The sequence below is a fragment of the Gallus gallus genome, chromosome 1 (genome assembly GCF_016699485.2).
Source record: "Gallus gallus isolate bGalGal1 chromosome 1, bGalGal1.mat.broiler.GRCg7b, whole genome shotgun sequence".
Lineage (NCBI taxonomy): Eukaryota > Metazoa > Chordata > Aves > Galliformes > Phasianidae > Gallus > Gallus gallus.
In genome coordinates, this window is record NC_052532.1 from 51,086,066 (window position 1) to 51,093,938 (window position 7,873).

The window sequence follows — 7,873 nt, forward strand, 5'->3', positions numbered from 1 at the left end:
ATAAGAGGTCAAATACAAGATAATAACCACAAAATAAAGCATACTATTTCAAGTTCAGTAGAATGTTTCAGTCTCTGACTTATGCTGCTTAATAATAAGAATAAGAATAAAGGCTTTCTTAGTTCAACCACAGTGATTTTGTCTGTATGTTTTTTCATCTCATCGTCTGAACCAGAGCTTCCATTATTCACCCAGCTTTCCTGGTAGAAGTTTCATTAGTGGTAATCATACTGTGGCAGACAGAGTTGAAGGAAGTCAAGGTTTCATCAGCACAGGATGCCTGGATGGTGCTCAAACCTGGGCATGGGAGAATAGTGTTGTGACTTGGATCCCCTTGCACCTCCCTGAGATGCTGAGAGCTCCTTACAGCAGAGCTCCTGCATGTCTGGATCAGCATTCCCATAGGTGACACCTCTGGGATGGTGGATCATCAATATCTATATTGATTATATGGATGAGGGGATTAAGTGGCCCCTCAGTACGTTTGCAGACGACACAGCATTGGGAGGAAGTGTTCACCTGTCTGAGGATAGGATGGCCCTACAGAGGGATCTGGGCAGGCTGGATTGATGGACTGAGGCCAATTGTGTGAGCTTCAAAAAGATCAAGTGTTGAGTCTTGCACTTTGGTCACAACAACCCCATGCATTGCTATAGGCTTGGGGCAGAGTTGGCTGGAAAGATACGTGGAGGAAAAGGATCTGGGGGTGTTCTTTGACAGCTGAACATGAGCCAGCAGTGTGTCCAGGTGGCCAAAAAGGCCAATGGCATCCTGGCTTGTATCAGCAATAGTGCAGCCAGCAGGAGCGGGGAGGTGACCGTCCCTCTGTACTCAGCTCTGCTGAGGCTGCACCTCGAGTGCTGTGTTCAGTTCTGGGCCCCTCACTGCAAGAAAGACATGGAGGCCCTGGAGTGTGTCCAGAGAAGGGCAGCGGAGCTGTGAGGGGTCTGGAGCACAACTCTGATGGGGAGCGGCTGAGGGAACTGGTGTTGTTCAGGCTGGAGAAGAGAAGCTCAGGGGAGACCTCATCACTCTCTATGATGACCTGAAAAGAGGCTGTGGCTCCTAGGTAACAGTGATAGGATGAAAGGTAATGGCCTCATGTTGCACTGGGGGAGGTTCAGGTTGGATATTAGGGAAAATTTCTTCTCCAAAAGAGCGGTGCTGCATTGGCACAGGCTGCACAGGGAGGTGATGGAGTCACCGTCCCTGGAGGTGTTCCAGAGCCGTGTGGATGTGGCACTGAGGACGCGGTCAGTGGGCATGGTGGGGGTGGGCTGGTGGTTGGACCAGGTGATCTTTAGAGGTCTATTCCAACCAAAAGGATTCTGCGATTCTGTGAATCATTGGAGCAGAAATGTGGTTGAGATATCTCACTCATCCAGTGTCACTGTGCTTGGGATAAAACCATCCAGGTAGTGACCTGAGGAGATGAACTAAACTTATCCCCCAGGAAAAATGTCACTCATCTCAATATATTCCACTCACTTCAGTACAGCTACTTACAGTGGGGTTTTCGCTGTGCACTTCTCAGCACTGTTTGCATCAGCTCATTTCCACAGGTAGCAACAAGCAAAGTGAAGATGAGCAAAGCCGTGGTGGCTGCACTGGTTTTGTCATCTTGTTTAGTCAGGGTGACAAAAGCAGGTTCAATCTCGAGGAACGCGGAGAACAGCCCTCCTCCTGCTTCCCTCGCCCCCACAGTCCCAATGAATAGAGTTGGCAAGGGTGGGCACAGCCCCAGCCACTGGCGCTGATGGCTCTCGACGTGAATAAGCAGCATAAAGGCACAGAGCGGCCCCGTCGCGGCTCCGTCCCGACCCATCCTCCCCAGCTGCAGCAGCATCCGCTGCGAGACCAGACCGGCCATTCCTACCCCGTCTTTCTGTGTAGTTCATCTTTTTCTCCCCCTCTCATCTCCCCCCACCTCCCTCTCTCTCTCTTTCTCTCTCCCTCTCTCTCTCTCTCTTTTTTTTTTTTTTTAATTTAATCCCCTTTTTTTTCCGAACATATCATTACAGGAGCAACAAAAAAGATGGGACAATACAGCCATTGATGAGCTGCTCTCGTCCTCCCGTCCCGGTCCCCCCCACTCCCTCCCTCCCCTCCTCTGGTGCGTGCCAACACTCTTTCCACCCGCCCAGGGCTGGAGCCAGAGCCAAACAACCTCTGCTAATAAACAAGAGGAACCAGATAAACCAGGAACACAATAGAGGGATTTGTTGCACTTTAGTGATGGTGGGAACAATGTCAACTCCGTGGCGCAGCTGCATGGACCCCCTCCCATCCTCTCCCCTCACTGCCTTGTGCCCCCCGCGCACTCGCAGCCCAACACTGTGATTTATGAAAGGCCAGAGGTCACTTTGCATTAAAGGGGTCCTTTCTTGCATCATTTATTAACCCCTCTACGACAAGGGGTGCTTATTGTGGCGGTGGTGGCACAGGGATGGAGAGGGGGCGGAGGAGTCCATCCCAGAGGCACTGCACATCTCTTGTAGGATGCTGAGATGCTGAGCTAGTGCTTAAATCCATTTTCACAGCAACCTGAGGCACATGGGAAGGAAGGAAAGCTTTAGTGGGATGCATTTTGGCTACCAGCTGTGTGCCAATAAAAGCAACTTGTGCAATCCAGTGTAGATCTGTTCCCATTTCACACGGGTCATCTTCCACCCAACCTGTGCTCGATGCCGTGCTGGTGAGCCGAACTCATGTTTAGTCCTGCAGCTACGCATGCACCCAGGACTGGCCTGAAGGATTGCCCTGCAGACCACATCAGCCATATGGTGGCCCTGCAGAACGAACCTGGGTATGTCACTGCAGCCTTGGGACACCTTGTGCCAGCAGGTGTGAACCTGTAGCGCATCCAGGCAGAGAGGTGGCAGGTTGACCACCTCAAAATTCCCTTCTCAGGCCAGGATAGAGGTGGTCAAAATCTCTCCTTGCCTTGTGGAAGCAGGTTTCCATCACAGGCAATGCTGCACTGTCACCACGCAATGCTTTCAAGCCTCTCTTTGTAACTGCGGAGAAAAACAATGAAACATGGATGTGCTAATTTGCAGGCTTGGCCTTTTGTTGCAGTGACCACGGTCACTTTGGGAGAACTGATGTGGTGGCAAAGCACTGAACTCTACAGTCCCCTGAGCTACCCACATCCTCAGATGTGCTTATGGGCTCCTTGGAGACCCTCACCCTGGACAAGCTTGCTAGGAAAGACAAAACCCATCCCTTCTGATGACCTTATGGTTTGGTGCAGGGGATACAATGGTGCTGGTGGGCTGAGGCATCTTCCCTCTCATGAAATAGATGGGGAACAAGGGACAAAAGAACTGGAAACCAGTCCCCAAATTAGGGCCTGGTGTGAGCCCTTTGTGTATGGGCTCACAGGGCAGAGGGGATGTAAAGGTTGGGGTCCCACCACTCAAATGCCGGCTGGTAGCTCTGGTTACCAGCCCAAATGCTTCTGCCCTGGCTGTGGTGCCTCAGCCTGGGGCCGTGCTCTGTGGCTCGCTCTCCCTCACATTCCTCCGGGAGCTGATCAGGGCTTGAATGACACCCCAGATGACTCCTTGCTATTAATTCCTGCGAACAGAATGGGCTCCTTGTTCTCCCAGTCCTACTCTCTGGAGGAATTACAGGGGCCAAGGCAGCGGGCTGAAGCCTTCCTGATTTAACCCTTCCCCCGGCTCCCCAGGAGCTTCCCCGCTTCCACTGGGCTGTTGGAGCTGAAAGTCTTCCCAGAGCTACCTCGGCCTCCACTGAACGAGTCCATGAGGGTCACCCAGCACTGTTACAATCAGAGAACCCCTCCAGACAGTATCCTTTTCTGGTCATTCTGCCCACATGTATTTAGGAGTACTCATTTCCTTTCTTCTCCCCCCGGGCATCCTTCCTTGGTCATGCAGTCAAAGAACGCTCAGTTCCCTCCATTGTATCATGCTGGACATGGAAGATTCCACCTAAGAAAGCATAAAACTTTCTCCCCCATCTCCTCATTCCTTCAGTACTTGCTTTTTGGGATTTGCTTTTTGGAATTACACCTGGTCTCTTGGTTAGGAGGTGAGGGGGTTAATAGTCTGCCACCCATCAAAGCAGGTAGCAGACAGACCTGCCAGGCCTTGCTACTCTTTGATCTTTCCAGGCCCTGGTAATGCAGGGAATTGTCCCAGGGACAATGAGGACTTGCATAGCATTACCATTACCAATTCTCCACATGCTTATGAAGAACTGGACCAGATGTTGGGCCAGGAGCTGCCTGGGATCTTTGCAATGCTCTGAGGTGCTTGCCCTCTCTGCTTTCCAGGAGGGCTCCTGCACCCCCAAGGTTGAGATTTAGGAAAGCTTCCCTAGAACTCTCATCTTGGGGTGATGAAAGACACGGCTACAGGCCATTGGCATCACCCACCCCTTGTCAATAACTTTGCAGGAAGGCAGCTACCACCCATGTAGGACACTGGATCTAAGAGATGGAGCCAAAAAAAAAAAAAGACCCTGCCATGCAATGATCAACTCTGTGTTCCTTTGGCTCCCCAGCGGTGGGGGAACACAGCTAACTGTCCTGCAGCCACATGGATGTGCCTCCTGGTGCAGTGCTGCCAAACCCAGAATGGGTTGCAGGCAGCTCTCTGATTTTTCTGCGTGACCAGTGACATCTCCTTCCTCTTCGGACTGCCTCACTGAGTCCCCTGATGGCGAGAGCCAAGAGTCACCTCGGAAGGTCTAGGACTGGTATTGGGAGCTTCAGCCAAAAGTGATGAGGTGTGACGAAGAACAGAGACCAGCTGTGGTTTCCGTGCCCAGCTCCCTGTTGTGAGGGCTCTTATGGCATAAAGCGAATTGAAGCACTTTTTGTTTGTGCCGGTGATGGTGGTTGATCAAATTCAGGGTGGCTTTCGTACTCCTTTGTCCTCTGCAACAGTAAATCACGGCTGCTGCAGCACCATGAAGCATGGGATACAGGGTCCCTCTGCTTCTCCTGTTTATGGAAAGGCCTTCAAATTTACCTTCACACTGGTTGCTCGGTGACATTAGGCCGGGGAGGCATTTGAGAGCGAGGCACAAGGAAGTGGTGGAGATGAGGCTGGCCTTGGGAGCCCCAGAAAAATAAGGTCCTGATCTCATCCAGGCAGCCATAAGTCAAGTCCCATGATGTCTCACGAGTGAGGTCTGCTGCAGATCCATATATCTTCTGAGCATCACCATGAAATGTTGGCTTCTGTCTTAGCTCCTTGCTGCTTTTCCCTTGAACATCACACTCAGGCAACCTTTGAATTAGAAGAGTAACCAGTTGAAACCTTGTCATTTTTTCCTGTTCTCATGACTTCCTCTCTGGATGGCTCAGATGGTCCCATACTGCCAGAATCTTGCCCTTCCCAGCCTCCACGTTTACCACAGGACTGAGCCGTGTGTCTTCCCATCTATTTCATGGTCATGGTGACGAGGTGTGAGAGGGCCTCATGCTACTTCCACATCAAAGGGGATGTGCAGTGCTCACTGAGGAGGCTGGACACACTATTTCTGGCTAGGGGAGGGGGATTTCCAGCAGGCGCCAACCATCCCCCACGTCCTCAACCCTCCCACCATTGGGTTGTCTGGTCCTTCTATCCTTTCTCCCTCCTAAGTGAGGGGATAGAGTAAATACATTTAGATCTCCCCATAGCATGGCTTTGAGGGGCTGAAGACACACACTTCCAGGAGGGGGGTTTCCTCCATTCTTTATTCTCCACATTCCATCTTCCATTCTCCATCCTCCATCTTCCACTCTCCATCCTCTGTCTTCCACCCTCCATTCTCCATTCCCCACCGTCCATCCTCCTCTTCCTCACCACCTGCCTCTCCACTCCATCCACAGTGGGACCAGCAAGCCTCATCCTTAGCGAGGATGCCAGTGAGGATGCTCATCCCACCCAGGAGCTGGGGAGGGATGAGTGCTCAGCTTCGGCACCCCCTCTCTACCCCACCCCAGGTGCCAACCCACACCCACAGAAGGTTGGAAGGACAAGACCCCGGGTCCCCCATCCTCACCCCAAGACCCACGTACCCCATGCGTCCACCTCCATGGGACAGGGTGCTCTCCCTGCTGCTCCCAGCCCGGGTCTCCTCTCCCGTCCTCGGGTCTGAGGCGAGCTGGGCGCTCTGAAAAACCTTTTTATGTGCGCGCGCGCGTGTGCGTGAATCACATGATGGCCGTTCACCTGTATCCTGAACAAAGGCAGCGCACTGTTTGAGGCCCAAACAAGCAAGCAGGCAAGGGGAAGGAGGGGGGTGCCAGGAAAACTGAAGGGGCTGTTGAGAGAGCGGGTGCGCGCGGGAGAAAATCCTTATCAAACTCCCAATTCATGGGTCTCCCTTTCCCTCAGCACACTGCCGGTATTGTTTGCCCGTTGTGTGTGTGTTTTTTCTGGTGTCTGCCCTGACCCCCCCATTCCCAGCTCTGACGTTGTTTTGCTCTATGGAAAGGTTTCATGGGGAACCCCTCCCATTTTCCCAGGCAGTCCTGGGACAATACCAGTGCTGTGCCCCCAGGCTGGGCACAGGACAAAAGCTGGCCCTGTCTCGCAGATGGGAAGCTTGCTGGGGTGCAGCCATGCCAGGTTTTTGGGGTCCCTCACCCACCAGTGGCTGAGAGCAGACACCAAAACCTCCCAGTGGACATCCTCTGGCCTTTTTTTCCCCTTCCAAGCTGTTATCTGTGTTTCTTCTCGCTTATTTCCTGTAGACAGACTCTCACCTCTTAGTCCTCCCTTCCCACCGGTGCAATCATTCAGCAACGTTCTTCCCCAGCAAACTCAGTGGAGGTTGTCCTTGGTGTCCCACCAACATGGTCTTCACATTGAGACCCTACTGAGCTGGGTCCTGCTCCTGTGACGATGCTTCATGCACACAGCCTGGATGCAGAAACACCTACAATGGTAGGACAAATCTCCTTCCCACATCATTTCTGCCTGCTGCCCTCCTGATGTGCCTTTTGGGTGAAGAAGTGCACCCTCCAACCTTTGCATATCGAGGAAGCACAGACAATAGATTTCTCCAATCTGTGGTGTAGGAAGGTCGAGCTTGTGAACTAACTCCCTTTACTGTTAGATCCTTCATCTGCCAAAGACTGTCTCTTTTTATGGGCTACCCAATACTTGGAGCACCTCACTCACATAGTAATATAAGCTTAAACTAAGGGAATGAAACCTACTATATGAGAACTTCCCAGATCCAGTCATAAGGAAGACTTAAAATGATGAAGCCATGACAGCCCAGTGATTCTTGAAACAAGAAATCTCCTCTCCTCTCCTCTCCTCTCCTCTCCTCTCCTCTCCTCTCCTCTCCTCTCCTCTCCTCTCCTCTCCTCTCCTCTCCTCTCCTCTCCTCTCCTCTCCTCTCCTCTCCTCTCCTCTCCTCTCCTCTCCTCTCCTCTCCTCTCCTCTCCTCTCCTCTCCTCTCCTCTCCTCTCCTCTCCTCTCCTCTCCTCTCCTCTCCTCTCCTCTCCTCTCCTCTCCTCTCCTCTCCTCTCCTCTCCCTCTCCTATTCCTCTTTTGTGTCTTTTTGCCTCAGCTGAACAGAAGCATCACACCTCTTCCCACTGCTGTGGAGGTATGTTCTGCCACAGCTTGCTCTCCTGTGTCTCTGTTTTCATAGCACAAGGAAAGAGATGAATCATGGATGGAAGATAATTTGGTCAAGGAAGCATGGCATCGATGCTGGATTCTGAGTGCGTTAGCTCAGATGTTCAGCACCATCCTTGGGATTGGTTCCCTTATTTTTCAAATAGTGACAGACAGGGTTTCTGTGGGGTATTACATTGAATTGTAGAATCATTAAGGTTGGAAAAGACCTCTGACATCACCTAGTCCAACTGTCAGCCTATCCCCACCATGCCCACCAA

General features: G+C 52.0%; 1 long non-coding RNA gene across 1 annotated transcript; it reads right to left on the minus strand.

Annotated features, from left to right (window-relative positions):
- Nucleotides 1–2,214: 2,214 nt before the first annotated feature.
- LOC107053682 lies at nucleotides 2,215–6,120 on the minus strand. The gene is made up of 2 exons (XR_001467180.4): nucleotides 6,038–6,120; nucleotides 2,215–5,261 (listed from the first exon to the last, which is right to left on the minus strand). It is a non-coding gene; the product is annotated as an uncharacterized LOC107053682 (long non-coding RNA).
- Between the last annotated feature and the right edge of the window lie 1,753 nt (nucleotides 6,121–7,873).